Source organism: Lagenorhynchus albirostris, chromosome 7, assembly GCF_949774975.1.
Source record: "Lagenorhynchus albirostris chromosome 7, mLagAlb1.1, whole genome shotgun sequence".
Lineage (NCBI taxonomy): Eukaryota > Metazoa > Chordata > Mammalia > Artiodactyla > Delphinidae > Lagenorhynchus > Lagenorhynchus albirostris.
The window spans coordinates 77287879-77306185 of NC_083101.1; the positions used below are offsets into that span (position 1 = coordinate 77287879).

The window sequence follows — 18307 nt, forward strand, 5'->3', positions numbered from 1 at the left end:
CAAGAAATACTGTCAAGGCCACTTCAGTAGTTAAGAGAAAGTAAAGGGGAGTTTTGACAGAGCATGGGTGCAGGAAGTGTTGGGAAAAAACTGAAGCTTGAGCCCCACAAGTTCTATCTGACCAATAAAGTGATTATATAAATTGATGAGTAGCTTGGGAGAACAGCAGAGGCAAATAATTCAGGATCTAGGACATGATTGAGGAAGTTTTGTGCTGGCCATGTAGCCCATTGGTAGCTACGACCTGGACACAAGGAAAAGAGAGAAAACTAGAGCCTTTAAAATGACATGGAATGCTAGAACCATCAGTTTTAAATAGTGCTCAAAGAAATAATTTTGTTGCTATTGTTGTTCTTTATGTATTTACCTTGCCTCATGTATTATTTTATCTCTTTTTATTTTATTTTTCCTGAGGTTACTAATTCTGAAAAAGAGACATTATTAACCAAATGCATTTGGGATAAAAACTCTCACAACTGCTGCTTAAAAAATAAACTTTTATTTTGGACATTATCATGATTTTCAAAAGTAGGTAAAATAGGAAAATGAGCTTGATATATTAGTCACTATCTTCAACGTGCTTTTTCTTTCATCAACATCCTTTCCCCATTTCACTCCCCGTGGATTATTTTGAAGCACAACCAAGCCGTCATATAACTTTACTATAGTAAAGCTCCAGGTGCTCTTCTAAAATGATAGGTGGGCAACTTCATGAAAGTTGAGGATTTATGACTTGTTTCATGGTGACTCAGAGAGCTTAGAAAGGTAGCACAAATTGTTGGCACTGCTGAAATTTGATTTAGTTTTGAATAATTAATTGATTCCAAGGACATTTATTAATTGAGTACTTTGCGGGAGGGAATTTTAAATATAGATTAAAAGTTTAAGAGTTACATGGGTTTAGTCCATATCCCACCTCTAACACTGTCTACCTAAATATATAAAGCTCTCCACTGCCTTTATATGTTCATCTGCACAATAAAACTAATATTACTTACCAATTAAGTTGGTTGTAAGCATTAAATACGTTGTATATAAACAATGTGTTCTGAATAAGCGGCACTATACATGGTAGCTAATGCTATTATTTGTACTTCAATGCAGTGAAATAACAATGTGAGATGCTAGGGAGAGAGAAGAGGAACTCCTCTTGAGAAACTGATTAGGTTGAAATAAGATTTTCCTAGAATAATGGAGGGATGCCAGAGTTACACTCTTGCAGTCTAGGTGGCAATAATCTTTCTGTGGTGCTCAGAGGTCTCTGCATTTCCATTCCCGAACTTCTTTCCCCAAACAATATTTTCTCCTTACCGTAGTTGATCCCCATCAGTTATCCAATCTAAGATATTTCTGATGTCAGCAGGTCATCTCAAGTTTCACAGAGAACATGTAAAACAATGTTCAGCTATCAAATCCAAGCTGGTTCTTTTACAGAAATTGACAAGCTGATTGAAAGATTCATATGGCAATGCAAGGAATTCGGAATAGCCAAAACAATCTTGAAAAAGAAAAAAGTTGGAGGACTCACACCTCAGACATACTATGGGTCAATGAAATACTATTTAGTGTCCAGAAATAAACCTTTACATTTCAGGCCAATTTATGATGAACAAGGGTACCAGGATAATTTGATTGGGGAGGAATAGTCTTTTCCACAAATGGGGCTGGCACAAACATATCCAGTGCAAAAGAATGAAGTTGGAACTTTAACTCACACTGTACACAAAAATTACCTCAAAATAGATCAAGTACCTAAAATTGAGTCTAAATTATTAAATTCCTAGAAGAAAACGTAGAAGTGAATCTTCACCACCTTGGGCTAGGCATGATACCTAAAGCACAAGCAACCAAAGAAAAATAGATAAATTGACCTTATCAAAATTTAAAACTTTTGTACCTTCAGAGGATGATACTATCAAGAAAGTTGAAAGACAACTCAGTGAGAGAAAATATTAGCCAGTCATATATCCAGTATTAGATTTATATCTGTAATAAAAATAACTCTTGTAACTTGGTTATGACAAAATAACCAAACTAAAAATAGGCAAATTATTTCAATAGATATCTCTCCAAAGAAGAAATAAGCACAGAAAAAAACTCAATACCATTAATCATTAGATATGAAACTCAAAACCACAATGAGATACCACTTTACACTCACAAAGATGGCCACAGTGGAAAAGACTATAAATGTTGGTGAGGATGTAAAGAAATTGGAACCTTTCTATATAGTTGGTGGGAATGTAAAATGGTGTAGTGGCTTTGGAAAACAGTTTGGCAGTTCATCAAAATGTTAAATATAATGTTACCATATGGCCTAGCGATTCTCCTTCTGGGTATAGTCCCAAGAGAACTGAAAATGCACATTCACATAAAAGTTTGTATGGCATGTTCATAGCCTCATTATTCATAAGGAGAAACAACCTAAATGCCCACCAACTGAGGAATGAATTTTAAAATGTAGAAATCCCTGCAATGGAACATTACTCAGCCATACATAAAAAGGAAAGAAGTACAGGTACATGCAACAACATGGATGAATTCTGAAAATATTATGCTAAGTGAGCAAATATAGTCACAAAAGACTTCAACTGTGTGATTACATTTATATAGAAGGTCCAGAATAGGCAATCTAGAGAGACAGAAAATAGGTGAGTGTTTGCCTAGGGTTTAAGGTGGTGTGAGGTGTTGGGGACAACTGCTAGTAGGTATAGAGTTTCCTTTTGGGATGATGAGAATGTTGTAAAGTTAGATTGCAATTGTGGTTGCAGAAATGTGGGAGTGTTCTAAACATCATTGAGTTGTTAGCTTTAAATGGGTGAATTTCTTGGCATGAGAATTATATCTCAATACACCTGTTTTGAAAAACATAATATTCAAAAGGTGCCAGAGAAATCTGAATGAAGACATTAAATCTTAGTAATTCTAAGCAATACTTACGGACTATGAGGAAACCAGAGATCTAAGGGATTTGAGGAATACAGAGTAGACTGATTGAGGTTATTATTTGAAATTCCTTTAATAAGACTGACTTAGAACATGAGTAGTCCCGTTGATGGCAAACTGGTTAGATTCCAGAGGTCAAAAAGCACTAGTTGGCTGGGTCTCTGGAGAAATCTGCTGAGCAGAGAAAGTTTTGTTAGCCTGGGTAATGAGAAGTACCAGGTTGTTTGGAAATCAGTATGATGAGGAAAAGGATTTAAAATTCTTCAGAAAGCCTCTAGGCGAGGGATCAGTAGACTTCTTCTTTAAAGAGCCAGAGTAAGTATAATATTTTAGGTTTGCAGACCATACGGTCATTGTCACAGCTTTTCAACTCTCTCCTTTTATTGAGAAAGCAGCCACAGACAGTATGTATGTGAATGGGAGTGTCCATGTTTCATTCAGATTTTATTGGTAAAACAGGGTGATGGCTGGATTTGGCCTACAGACCATAGCTTGCCACCTCTGCTCTAGGGGAAAGCTGATGTTACAGAGAAGGTCTGGAATGGACAATTGTCTAGATCCAATTCCCAGATCTTCTATCCTATGGTGAATAGAAACAGATGGAAACTTGTATATGACTGCTAATCTAACAACACGTATGACTCATTTAATGACATCTCACTCATCTGGGCACTTGGAATTCCCAGACCAGTCCAGTGTGTGAGAAGAGGGCCATGGAAGCAGCTCAGCCTGTTGCTCTGTGTGCAGTCTGAGGAGAGATGCAGTAGTTGCATAAAAGATAGTTATTATTTTTTATTGTTTTAACTCTAATGCTTTAGTAGAAAGAAAATAAGAGGCCCTGGTAAAAGTTAAAGAATTTCCTCAAGATGGACCTGTTTCTTAGTTGACAGTAGATGTCCCAGTATAACAAATGGCTTTATGGAAAGTTAAGCCTAAAGTCTCATGTGGGTTATGAAATAGTAAAAATATTATCTTGTGGGATCTTTGCATGTTTTCTGGGAGCAAATGCAAATAAGTAATAGTAAGACACTAAGGAGACATTGAAATCGTCAGACAGATAAAAATCTTATGCAAATTTAAAGGAAGAATAGTAGCAACAGAGCTTAGATTGCTTCTCGAGTGTTTCTCTGAAGACACTGTGGCAGAAAGAACATTTAGGAACCAAGGGTTCTAGAGGGCTGTTATTGGAGTTATACTAGTGGGGATTCATCCTAATGACTCCAGGGAATTAATTCTGCTTGGTCATCTCTCCCTCCCTCCCTCTTACTTTTTTTTTCCTGTTTATCATTTATTAATGATGTTAGTGTGGCGGTTTCATTTACAAAGATCCACGTTCAAGGGAACCTATGTCATATGGGGTCTCTATCAGTGCTCAGTCATGAAAATCAGCCCATGAGTAGAGGGAGGGCAGGATGAGGAAGGTGTCTGGGGTCACATTTGGGATACTTGATGAGCTTAGTGACAGAAATCTATGTGTGTTGGTGGGAGACCCTCATGGTTCCCATCCCAGATCTGCTTTTAACATCACCATTTTTCCATTCAGGTAATTTGATTCCATTACTAACTGAATGTAATGTTCTTATTGTGTGAGCAACAAGAGGTATAAAGCTGAGGTGATACATTTAAAGTGGGTAACTAGCTTTGGAATCAAAATATTGAGAATGAAAAATGTGAATCTGTCCTTCATTACATAACTTATGAATTAAAGATGTAAGTAACAATCAGGGACTTTAAGTGAGAGATAGGGGGTTGGAGAAGGGCTGGTGTTGATCCTCAGAATTCCCCATATATACACGTATTAACCCAATGGGTAGTACCTGTGGCATTGGTTAAAAAAAAAAAATTACAAAGTCACTAGGCCTAATCAGTGGCATCCTTTCTTTGTTCAGTTAGTGCTTCTGTTAATATATTCAGTGACAGTCTGCATGTTCAAGGTGAACCAGGAAACTGTGGTGACTGTGGCTTTTGCTGGAGAGAACTGCATAGGAAGTAGGTATGAGAAAAGAAGGTGAGTTTAAGTGAGCAGAGTTTAAGTGATCCTTAGTAGCTTGGGAGACCAGAGACTAGTCTCCAATCCTCCATGGACACTGTCCCCATTGCCCTCATAGAATTACTCCCAGAGGCTTCCAAATAGTTATCTAGTTTTAACACTTAGTTTCTATTCCCATGATACCTTGAGCCTGAAAACATGGAGTTGAGAAAATTCCAGGAATCCTCACTGCAAGTAGGAGACATGTTGAGCTGAACATTCTCAAACTCTGAGAAAAGAAAAAATAGAGGAACCCTCGTAGACGTGAGGAAGGCTAGAGCTTTTAGGATTATAACTGAAACTGGGTGGAAGGTCTAAATTATCCCAGAGTTGGAAAGAGCAAACTACAGTTTCACATTCTCAGAACTGCTTCCCGTGACCAACCTCTGTCAGTTAAGTCCCACACTTCCTTCGGCCTTTGTTACTTTCTATCACTTCGCCCTATGGTTTCCTCCTAGCACTTGCCATAATCAGAAATCATTTTGTTCATTGTTGTTTTTATTTATTATATACTTCTGCTTCCAGAATTAAAATTCTGTGGTGAAAAAAACCTGTCTGGTTTAGATTAACAAACTTGGAAAGTGCTATAACATCTTTAAGCTTCAGTTTCCTAAAGTATGAAATAGGGATTATAAGACATACCTCAAAGATTTGTTGTAAAGATTAAATGAGGTAGTACAGTTGACCCTTGAACAATAAGGGTTTGAACTTTGCAGGTTCACTTACACATGGAATTTTTTCAAAAAGTACTGCTGCAATACTATACCCTGGGAAGTTTATTGAATCTGCTGCTGCAGAACCACTGATAGAGACGGGTTGACTGTAAAGTTATACCTGGATTTTCCACTGCATGGGGAGTTGACATCCCTAACCCCTTGTGCCCTTTAAGAGTCAACTATGCATGAAAAGCAGTTATCAAAGTGACTGAAACTCAAGAAGCATTTAATAAAAGGCAGATGTTATTCCTGCTGTCATCTTTATTGTCATCATCCCAGATCCTGTTCTTTATAATATGATGACAGGTGTAAAGAAAACACAACAACTTGAAGGGGAGAGAGAGAGAGGAGAGAGAGGAAGAAAGAGGGAGAGAGGAAAATGCTATCAGTTATTTATTGCTCCATAATAAATCACTCCAACACTTAGTATTCTGAAACTATCATTTTTTTTTTTATGCTTAGTAATAGTGTTTCTGAGGTAAGAAATAGGATTGGGTTTAATGGGACAACTTTCTCTTCTCCACCGTCTCTGGGACCTTGGCTGGGCAGACTTAAAGGTTTGAGGTGACTCAACATCTGGGACTAGAATCACCTGGAGGTATATTCCTTCACACGTCTGGCCTAGGTGCTGTTTGTTAGCTGAGACATCAGATTGGTCATGGGTCAGAACACCTGCACTTTGATCTGCATGTGTTCTCTCTGGTCTCATTTGAATTTCCTCACAATGTGACGGCATGGTTTTCCTAGAAGAAATTCAAAGAGAGCAAGGCAGAAGTATATGACATTTCAATGCCTTATTCTCGCAAGTGATAAAATGTCACTTCCCCTCTTAAGACAGATGCAAAAGTTCAGATCAAGGGGAGGGGAACTGGGTGGTACTATTACCTGGGATAATTTTCAACATTATGTTGAAAGTATGTGGGATGCAGTATCTTGTTGCATCCTTGGAGAATACAATCTACTGCAGAAACCATTGCATGTAGTTTAGTCTGACAAGGTTGAGAAAGAAGCCCAAAGAGGGATATTCACCTTCAACAGCCCCCTCTCACTGACATGCAAGTGCTAACTTCTCTATCAGGAATGCCAATTCTTCCATTTTTATTATCATGTCCTCTCACTTGTCTTCTCTGTGTCTAAATATTTGCAAGTTGGGTATATGGAAATATCATTACATTAAAAAAATGGAATAAGGAGGAAGAACAAATTTAGAGGAAGAGTGATTAAAATATTAAAATATAGTGTTTAAGTAGCTAGGGGTGTTTAGACATGGACGGAAAGGGGTATTTTGTAGATAGTGCAAAATCAGGGGTTCTTTTGACCTGAGGGTTCTGAGGCCCCGTTTGTGAATGTTGGTGTAGGAGACCATTAAAAAAGTGATTAAAGTAATGTGAAGAAATTGTTGTTCTGTTCACTGGATGGGAAGAGGTTTTAACAAAGATACTTGGGACCAGTATGTTCGGTCAGAAACATCTAGAGAGTGGATAATTAAACTTAATCACCTTTCTCTGAATATTTTCTTCAAGAAACAAGTAAGGAGGAAAGAGCCTTGGGGAATGAAGACAGGGAGGAAAGTGGCTGAAAGTAAGTGTCCTTGGAATAAGACTGAGAGCATTTTAAGGTTATCTACTTATGAGACATAGGAAAAAAATTGGGCAGAAGCCTGTGATTTTGCTGCATTGTCAACACTGGCCATGCTCCTCTTCTTCCTCCCTCTCCTTCTGTGGACCATCTGTGGTTTGTTATTTCTCCCTTTTTCTAGGTTTATCTTCTCCTATTCTTTTAAAGGGACTTGATTAGATTGCCCTACTGTATTCCACTTCCTTGATGAAAACTATCACAGAGCATTTGTCAGGAAGGCCACTTCATCACTTTGGAGTGATGGGAGGAGCAGTGTCTTGAGAGGGCCCAATTTGCTGCAGAGGAATAGAGAGGAACTGTAAACTGGGCAATGTAATCTTATCACTACTGATCTTTGGTTGACTGGTTTCCATCCACAGGGCTGAGGCAGAGCATTGTTAGGGCTTACTGAAATAAGGTGGTACTTTTGGACAGAAAGCATAAACTAGATTGGTAGCTTGACTAATTTAGGCTGAAGATACCTGAAATCTATTAAAATAACAACATATGAGAGAATGTACTTGAATGAATTAAGGCTAAATACATATTTAGCCAATATATCATACATTATTTTTTTTTTTACTACATAACTAGTGATGTTCTAGGTACTAAAATGGAAGAGAAAGAAAGAGTGAGAGCACGCATGAGAGAAGTCTAGAGTAAAGGAGATTGATTGAAAAAAATATCCATGTAGAATGTAAAACAGATAGCTAGTGGGAAGCAGCCACATAGCACAGGGAGATCAGCTCGGTGCTTTGTGACCACCTAGAGGGGTGGGATAGGGAGGGTGGGAGGGAGAACCAAGAGGGAGGAGATATGGGGATATATGTATATGTATAGCTGATTCACTTTGTTATAAAGCAGAAACTAACACACCATTGTAAAGCAATTATACTCCAATAAAGATGTTAAAAAAAACATGTAGGTATTGAGATAATTTATAATCATAAAATGTAAACCAATTAAATGTTCAATAATATGAGAATGTTGATATAAACGTGTCACACACACACACCTGTGTCTGCAACCATTAAAGTAAAATTAAATGACATGGAAAATGATCACATCGTTCCATGGAAGATACAAATAAGAATGTGCAGTATAATACAATTTCCATGAATATACATATATATGTGTGTGTGTGTGTGTGTGTGTGTGTGTGTATATATATATATATGAAGATTGGAAAGAAATATTTTTAAGTGCATTAAAATGTTGAGTAGATATCACTGGTAGAATGCAAGGTTATTTTAATGTTCATCTTCCCTCTTTTCCATATATTGCAAAATTCAGAAATACATACTTTTCTCATTACTATATAAGTAAGAGCTACTAGTTATAAATATGGCAGTGGTCATATTTCAGGGTAGGACTGTGAAAGAGCAATGCTCTGAAGTCTCCTTAAAGACAAAAGTAGGAATAAAGGGAGAATGCCTTTTCCTACTCAATTGGCTTAAAATTATTCTTAAAAACTGAAGCTGGAATGCTCAAAAATGGGAATGCTTTAGTGACTGATAAATTGTTATTGGACAGCTTTGTGATTATAGTTTCTATAAATGATGCAGCCTTCACTTAAGAATTAGATTAACATAAACTTCCACCTTGACATATCGTGATTTTTAAGGACCTGGCATGCTGAGCTCTTCCTAGAGTTTGTAATTCAACTGGAAATTTTAAATAGCCTTTGAAATGTAGGTCGAGTTTCCAAATTATTTTTTATTGTATATTTTATTTTATTTTTTAACATCTTTATTGGAGTATAATTGCTTTACAATGGTGTAGTAGTTTCTGCTTTATAACAAAGTGAATCAGTTATACATATATATATATCCCCATATCTCTTCCCTCTTGCATCGCTCTTCCCTCCCACCCTCCCTATCCCACCCCTCTAGGTGGTCACAAAGCACTGAGTTGATCTCCCTGTGCTTTGTGGCTGCTTCCCACTAGCTATCTATTTTACGTTTGGTAGTGTATATATGTCCATGCCACTCTCGCACTTTGTCCCAGCTTACCCTTCCCCTTCCCCTTCTCCTCAAGTCCATTCTCTAGTAGGTCTGTGTCTTTATTCCCGTCTTGCCCCTAGGTTCCTTATGACCATTTTTTGGTTTGTTTTTTAGATTCCATATATATGTGTTAGCATACGATATTTGTTTTTCTCTTTCTGACTTCACTCTGTTGACAGACTCTAGGTCCATTCACCTCACTACAAATAACTCAATTTCATTTCTTTTTATGGCTGAGTAGTATTCCATTGTATATATATGCCACATCTTCTTTATCCATTCATCTGTTGATGGACATTAAGATTGCTTCCATATCCTGGCTATTGTAAATAGAGCTGCAGTGAATATTGTAGTACATGACTCTTTTTGAATTACAGTTTTCACAGAGTATATGCCCAGTGGTGGGATTGCTGGGTCCTATGGTAGTTCTACTTTTTGATTTTTAAGAAAACTCGATACTGTTCTCCATAGTGGCTGTATCAATTTACATTCCCACCAACAGTGCAAGAGGGTTCCCTTTTTTTCTCCACACCGTCTCCAGCATTTATTGTTTGTAGATTTTTTGATGATGGCCATTCTGACCTGTGTGAGATGATATCTCATTGTAGTTTTGATATGCATTTCTCTAATGATTAATGAAGTTGAGCATTCTTTCATGTGTTTGTTGGCAATCTGTATATATTCTTTGGAGAAATGTCTATTTAGGTCTTCTGCCCATTTTTGGATTGGGTTGTTGGTTTTTTTAATATTGAGATGCATGAACTGCTTGTAAATTTTGGAGATTAACCCTTTGTCAGTTGCTTCATTTGAAATTATTTTCTCCCATTCTGAGGGTTGTCTTTTTGTCTTGTTTATGGTTTCTTTTGCTGTGCAAAAGCTTTTAAGTTTCATTAGGTCCCATTTGTTTAGTTTTGTTTTTATTTCCACTTCTCTAGGAGGTGGGTCTAAAAGGATCTTGCTGTGATTTATGTCATAGAGTGTTCTGCCTATATTTTGCTCTAAGAGTTTGATAGTATCTGGCCTTACGTTTAGGTCTTTAATCCATTTTGAGTTTATTTTTGTGTATGGTGTTAGGGAGTGTTATAATTTCATTCTTTTACATGTAGCTGTCCAGTTTTCCCAGCACCACTTATTGAAGGGGCTGTCTTTTCTGCATTGTGTATTCTTGCCTCCTTTATCAAAGATAAGGGGACCATATGTGTGTGGGTTTATCTCTGGGCTTTCTGTCCTGTTCCATTGATCTGTATTTCTATTTTTGTGCCAGTACCATACTGTCTTGATTACTGTAGCTTTGTAGTATAGTGTGAAGTCAGGGAGCCTGATTCCTCCAGCTCTGTTTTTCTTTCTCAGGATTGCTTTGGCTATTTGGGGTGTTTTGTGTTTCCTTACAAGTTGTGAATTTTTTTGTTCTAGTTAGGTGAAAAATGCCAGTGGTTGTTTGATAGGGATTGCATTGAATCTGTAGATTGCTTTGGGTATTATACTCATTTTCACAATGTTTATTCTTCTAATCCAAGAACATGGTATATCTCTCCATCTATTTGTATCATCTTTAATTTCTTTCATCAGTGTCTTATGATTTTCTGCATACAGGTCTTTTGTCTCCTTAGGTAGGTTTATTCCTAGATATGTTATTCTTTTTGTTGCAATGTAAATGGGAGTGTTTTCTTAATTTCACTTTCAGATTTTTCATCATTAGTGTATAGGAATGGAAGAGATTTCTGTGCAAAAATTTTGTATCCTGCTAGTTTACCAAATTCATTGATTAGTTGTCGTAGTTTTCTGGTAGCATCTTTAGGATTCTCTATGTATAGTATCATGTCTTCCACAAACAGTGACAGCTTTACTTCTTCTTTTCCGATTTGGATTTCTTTTATTTCTTTTTCATCTCTGATTGTTGTGGCTAAAACTTCCAAAACTATGTTGAATAATAGTGGTGAGAGTTGGCAATCTTGTCTTGTTCCTGATCTTAGTGGAAATGGTTTCAGTTTTTCACCATTGAAAACGATGTTGGCTGTGGGTTTGTCATATATGACCTTTCTTATGTTGAGGTAAGTTCTCTCTATGCCTACTTTCTGGAGGGTTTTTATCATAAGTGGGTGTTGAATTTTGTCAAAAGATTTTTCTTCATCTATTGAGATAATCATATGGTTTATCTCCTTCAATTTGTTAATATGGTGTATCACATTGATTGATTTGTGTATATTGAAGAATCCTTGCATTCCTGAGATAAACCCCACTTGATCATGGTGTATAATCCTATTAATATGCTGTTGGTTTTCTTTTGCTAGTATTTTGTTGAGGATATTTGCATCTATGTTCATCAGTGATATTGGCCTATAGTTTTCTTTCTTTGTGACATCTTTGTCTGGGTTTGGTATCAGGGTGATGGTGGCCTTGTAGAATGAGTTTGGGAGTGTTACTCCCTCTGCTATATTTTGCAAGAATTTGAGAAAGATAGGTGTTAGCTCTTCTCTAAATGTTTGAAAACTTTGCCTGTGAAGCCATCTGGTCCTGGGCTTTTGTTTGTTTAAAGACTTTAATCACAGTTTCAATTTCAGTGCTTGTGATTGGTCTGTTCATATTTTCTATTTCTTCCTGGTTCAGTCCTGGCAGGTTGTGCATTTATAAGAATTTGTCCATTTCTTCCAGGTTGTCCATTTTATTGGCATATATTTGCTTGTAGTAATCTATCATGATCCTTTGTATTTCTGCCGTGTCAGTTGTTACTTCTCTTTTTTCATTTCTAATTCTATTTACTTGAGTCTTCTCCCATTTTTTCTTGATGAGTCTGGCTAATGCATTATCAATTTAGTTTATCTTCTCAAAGAACCAGCTTTTCGTTTTATTGATCTTTGCTATTGTTTCCTTCATTTCTTTTTCTTTATTTCTAATCTTATCTTTATGATTTCTTTCCTTCTGCTGACTTTGGTGGTTTTTTTTTTTTTGTTCTTCTTTCTGTAATTGCTTTATGTGTAAGGTTAGGTTGTTTATTTGGGATTTTCCTTGTTTCTTGTGGTAGGATTGTATAGCTATAAGCTTCCCTCTTAGAACTGCTTTGGCTGCATCCCATAGGCTTTTGATCGTCGTGTTTTCATTGTCATTTGTTTCTAGGTATATTTTGATTTTGTCCTTCATTTCTTCAAGTGATCTCTTGGTTATTAGGTGCATACTGTTTTTCCTCCATGTGTTTGTATTTTTTACCGTGTTTTTCCTGTAATTTATACCTTATCTCATAGCTTTGTGGTTGGAAAAGATACCTGATGCAATTTCAATTTTCTTAAATTTACCAAGGCTTGATTTGTGATCCAGGATATGATCTATCCTGAGAATGTTCCCTGAGCACTTGAGAAGAAAGTGTATTCTGGTGTTTTTGGATGGAATGTCCTATAAATATCAGTTAAGTCCATCTTGTTTAATGTATCATTTAAAGCTTGTGTTTCCTTACTTATTTTCATTTTGGATGATCTGTCCATTGGTGAAAATGGGGTGTTAAAAGTCCTGTACTATGATTGTGTTACTGTCGATTTCCCCTTTTATGTCTCTTAGTATTTGCCTTATGTATTGAGGTGTTCCTAATTTGGGTGCATAAATATTTACAATTGTTATATCTTCTTCTTGGATTGGTCCCTTGATCATTACGTAGTGTCCTTCTTTGTCTCTTGTAATACTCTTTGTTTTAATGTCTATTTTGTCTGATATGAGAATTGCTACCCCAGCTTTCTTTTGATTTCCAGTTGCATGGAATATCTTTTTCCATCCCCTCACTTTCCGTCTGTATGTGTCCATAGGTCTGAAGTGGGTCTCTTATAGACAGCATATATACAGGTCTTGTTTTTGTATCCATTCAGCCAGTCTATGTCTTTTGTATGGAACCTTTAATCCATTTACTTTTAAGGTAATTATCAATATGTGTGTTCCTGTTATCATTTTCTTAATTGTTTTGGGCTTGTTATTGTAGGTCTTTTCCTTCTCTTGTTTCCTGCCTAGTGAAGTTCCTTTAGCCTTTGTTGTAAAGCTGGTTTGGTGGTGCTGAATTGTCTTACCTTTTGCTTGTCTGTAAAGGTTTTAATTTCTCTGTCAAATCTGAATGAGATCCTTGCTGGGTAGAGTAATCTTGGTTTTAGTTTTTTCCCCTTCATCACTTTAAATATGTCCTACCACTCCCTTCTGGCTTGCAGAGTTTCTGCTGAAAGATCAGCTGTTAACCTTATGGGGATTCCCTTGTATGTTATTTGTTGTTTTTCCCTTGCTGCTTTTAATATGTTTTCTTTGTATTTAATTTTTGATACTTTGATTAATATGTGTCTTGGCATGTTTCTCCTTGGATTTATCCTGTATGGACTCTCTCTGATCCTAGACTTGATTAACTATTTCCTTTCCCATATTAGGGAAATTTTCAACTATAATCTCTTCAAGTATTTTCTCCATCCCTTTCTTTATCTCTTCTTCTTCTGGGATCGCTATAATTCGAATGTTCATGAGTGTAATGTTGTCCCAGAGGTCTCTGAGACTGTCCTCGATTCTTTTCATTCTTTTTTCTTTATTCTGCTCTGCAGTAGTTATTTCCACTGTTTTATCTTCCAGGTCACTTAGCCGTTCTTCTGCCTCAGTTATTCTGCTATTGATCCCTTCTGGAGAATTTTTAATTTCATTTATTGTGTTGTTCATCACTGTTTGTTTGCTCTTCAGTTCTTCTAGGACCTTGTTAAACGTTTCTTGTATTTTCTTCATTCTGTTTCCAAGATTTTAGATCATCTTTACTATCATTATTCTGAATTATTTTTCATGTAGATTGCCTATTTCCTCTTCATTTGTGAGGTGTGGTGGGTTTTTACCTTGCTCCTTCATCTGCTCTGTGTTTCTCTGTCTTCTCATTTTTCTTAACTTCCTTTTTTTAGGGTCTCCTTTTCACAGGCTGCAGGTTCGTAGTTCCTGTTGTTTTTGGTGTCTGTCGCCCATGGCTAAGGTTGGTTCAGTGGGTTGTGTAGGCTTCCTGGTGGAGGGGACTAGTGCCTGTATTCTGGTGGTTGAGGCTGGATCTTGTCTTTCTGTTGGGCAGGTCCACGTCTGGTGGTGTGTTTTGGGGGTGTCTGTGGCCTTATTATGATTTTAGGCATCCTCTCTGCTAATGGGTGGGGTTGTGTCCCTGTCTTTCTAGTTGTTTGGCATAGGATGTCCATCACTGTAGCTTGCTGATCATTGAGTGGACCTGGGTGTTGGTGTTGAGATGGAGATCTCTGGGAGATTTTCACCATTTGATATTACATGGATCTTGGAGGTCTCTTGTGGACCAGTGTCCTGAACTTGCCTCTCCCACCTCAGAGGCACAGCCCTGATGCCTGGCTGGAGCACCAAGAGCCTGTCATCCACACAGCACACACAGGGCTTCGGGCTTCTCAGCGGTAGTCTCTGGTTCTTTCACAGAATGGTTCACTCACTCCTTACATTTGTTTGGACAATCCTTATTAAACTGTGGTCACCTGAGGAGGGCTCAGTGTCCACCAATCCAATCTCTCTTATTTTTTTGGTCTCAGATATCTCTATATCTTGCCTCATTGAAAACAGCAATAGGTAATATCCTCTCTGAATACTGTTACCTCCTCATAGCGCTCAACAGCAGGGTGTATGGAGCTTTTACAGAGGGTCTCAACAAGCAGGCAGTCCTGGGATACCAACAACAACTCTGTCATTATGTCTTCATCAACCAAATGAGCAACGCCAATGTGGGACCCAGGACCACTCACTCATTGGAAGAATCCCAGGTTCAGGCAGGGGACAGGCAGAGTGCAGGTAATATCTAGATATTACTTGACACAGACAATTAATCTGCCAGCATCTTGATCTTGGAGTTCCCAGCCTCGAGAATTTTACAGACTGTTCTCAATGGCTTTCCCTTCTTTGCTGAGCTTCAAAGCAATAATAAGAAAAGAGACTTCACAACAACTGGTCCTGGTCTGTGGCCTTCCAAGATCTTGGCACCTGGGAAGTGAAAGGCAGAGGGAGGGAGTGTAGGGCAGGAGCAGCTCATGGGCATGTGCCCACGGGAGTGGCTGCCTGAGGGACCCCACTGTGTATTTTAAAATGGGATTTATTTATGGACTTTTTTAATGTCTCAGAAGAACACTGATAAATCCCAATAATACCATTGCTGTTGAAGCATTTCCAAGTTAGGTGAGATTGGGGAAAACCGAACATGTCAAAAAAGGAGATGTATTATTTGATGGTATACATAATTTCCAAGTATAGCCAAAATAATCTGAAAACCTACTTTGGGCCAGACACATGTTTAAATGATTCAGCAAAACTTGGAAGAAAAGAAGTGTTTATTTTCTTGGTTGTTTATTAGCATTTTTAAAGGTGTTTTTCTACCAGATTAAACAATAATGCTAATTTGAATTATAAGGCAGTACTTCAACTTGAGAAGTGTGACAGTGTTCACTTTGGTATAATGATTTTTATTTCTCTTAATTGTAAAAGTGATTTTTTTTTAAAAGCCTAGCGAGGGCTAGTACTAATTCTAGGTGTCAATTTAATATCCCTAAGAAAACTAAAAGGCTCTGTTCATATCTGTTCATTAGGCCGAGATTGTTCATACAGGAAACCCTAAGCATTCCTCAAAAATAAAATTGCTAGAATTAGTAAGTGAATTTATCTAGGCTAAAGTTTTCCTGGTCAATATACAAAACAAAATAAACAAACAAAAACAGTTATATATCCCTTTTATCCTACAGAATTTGTTTTATCATTTCTTTTAGTGCAGATTGATGTGATAAATTCTTTTACTTTTTGCCCATCTAAAAAGTATTTATTTCACCTTTATAACTTAATACTTTCTTTTTATAGCTTTTACAATACAGCATAATTTATATAAGTAAAATTCACCCTATTTATTATATAGTTCTGAGAGTTTTGACAAATATTTACTATCTATAACCAACACCGCATTCAGGATACAGAACAATTTCATCACCCCACAAAATTACACTGTGCACAGTTGTAGTCACCTGTCCTGCCACCCACAGTCCCTAGTAACCACTGATTTATTTTCTATCCTATTGCTTTGCCTTTTTAAAAATGTCATATAAATTGAATGCTGCAGTATGTGGCTTTTTAAGCCTGGCCTCTCTCACTTAGCATAATGCATTTCAGATTTATTCATGTTGTAATTGTATTAATACTTTGTTCCTCTTTATTGCAGAAAAATATGCTGTTATATGCCGGTATCATAGTTTATCCATTACCCAGTTGAGGGACCTATTAGTTGTTTCCAGTTTTTATGGTTCTTATTTGTACCTTCAGGGAAATAGAAGTTTATTTTATTTTTTCTCAGGAGGCTTTGTTCTCTGGAGAGATAGGAGAGACATACTCAGGTAAAGTTTTGTGCTTCTCCAGCTGTAGTTGGTGTTCCCCTCCCAGAACCCTGCACCACGAGGGAGACTTTCTTAGATCTCAGGGGGATTTCCCTGATCTTTCTTTTGAGCACTGCGTTAAGTCTGTGAAGACGATCCTGCAAGTAACTGGGAATATCCCTTGTGTCTGTGGTTCTTTGGGGTTATATTTTCTCATCACCTCACTCTCAGCCTTTAGCAATTTGGTAAATATTTACCTGAATTATTAGAAGTTTGTATGTAATCTGTCATCTGCCCCAGAGGAACAACCACTTAGGTCTTGTCTCTTCTTAGCTGTACTTGACTTCCTTAGACTTTGGGTGAGTTGGGTTGTCCTGTAACCACGACTCAGATGGGTTCAGAGAAGCTTTGACATTTTAGATTATATAGTGACCTGGGTTTCTGTTGTTGTTGTTATATATGTGGGAGTAATGCTCTTTCAAAGTTTCTAACATCCTAAACAGAAGTCAGAAAGCACCTCACCTTTATTTTTAAAGGATGCTTCAGCCAAGTGTACATTATACTTCAACACTTTAAAATATATCATTCGGTTGTCTTTGGTTTCCATTCTTTTTCAAAAAAGTTAAGATGTTCTTACCATTGTTCACCTACATGTAATGTTTCTTATTTCACTACTTGTCTCTGCGATTTTCTTTTTAACCTTTGGTTTTTAGCACTTTGGCTAACATGTACCTAGGTGTGTTTTTCTTTTTATTTATTCTGTTTGGATTTCTCTGAACATCTGGGATATGTGCTTTTGTCATTAAATTTTAAAAAAAATTCTGGCCATTACCAATTCAAATATACTTCTTACCCACTCTTTTTCCTTTTCATCAGGAATTCAATTTGCATGCATATTAGATTGTTTCATTTTGTCCCATAGATGCCAGATATTTTACTGAATTTTTTCACGATTTTTGTTCTTTGTGTTTTAGTTTGGTGAATTTCTATTGGACTGCATTCTATTTAGCTGATCCTTTCCTCAAATGAGTTTGTTCTGCTAAGTCTTTTAATGGAATTATTTATCTCATATCACATTTTTTAGTTCTATTATTTTGGGGGAGCGCTTTTTTACGGTCATCTATTGAAATTTTCCATCTGTTCATCATGTTAACCATATTTAACACTGTAACCATACAAAGTCCCTGTTGGATCATGTTAAAGTCCTCATCTGATAATCCTAATATCTGTGTCACATCTGAATTTTTCCTGATGACTATTTTATCTTTTGGCAATGTATGATGTTTACTTGATGTGTTCTGCACTTTATAATTTTTATTGAATGTCAGATTTTTTTCACAAAACTCTAGAGACTAAAGTAAATAATATTTATGCCCAGAAATGTGAAATTCTCTTCTGGCTTTCAGGTGTTATTGTAGGGTTAATCCAATTTGTTATGTGAGTTTGTTGTTGCTTTATTTAGCTTTGTTCCATTACAAGTTTCAATTATTTTTTAAGTGATGTTCTGCTTCTCCATTGGATTTTGTCATGCCCTGCATTTCTGCTCCACAGAGGGCTTTCTTTCTGTGCTCCTGACTTCTTTCCCAGTGGTAGACTGCTGTTGTTATCACTCTATATTCACAAGGTTCATATGGAGGGATACCT

The 18307-nt window shown here is 36.9% G+C and overlaps 1 long non-coding RNA gene across 1 annotated transcript in view; it reads right to left on the minus strand.

Moving 5' to 3' along the window:
- Positions 1-3001: 3001 nt before the first annotated feature.
- The window catches only part of LOC132522954 (uncharacterized), a 413938-nt gene continuing 398632 nt past the window's right edge, over positions 3002-18307 (minus strand). Inside the window, exons 10-11 of the long non-coding RNA XR_009541389.1 lie at positions 5120-5204; positions 3002-3117 (exon numbers count right to left, since the gene is read on the minus strand). This is a non-coding gene — a long non-coding RNA (uncharacterized LOC132522954). The remainder of the gene's footprint in view (positions 3118-5119; positions 5205-18307) is intronic.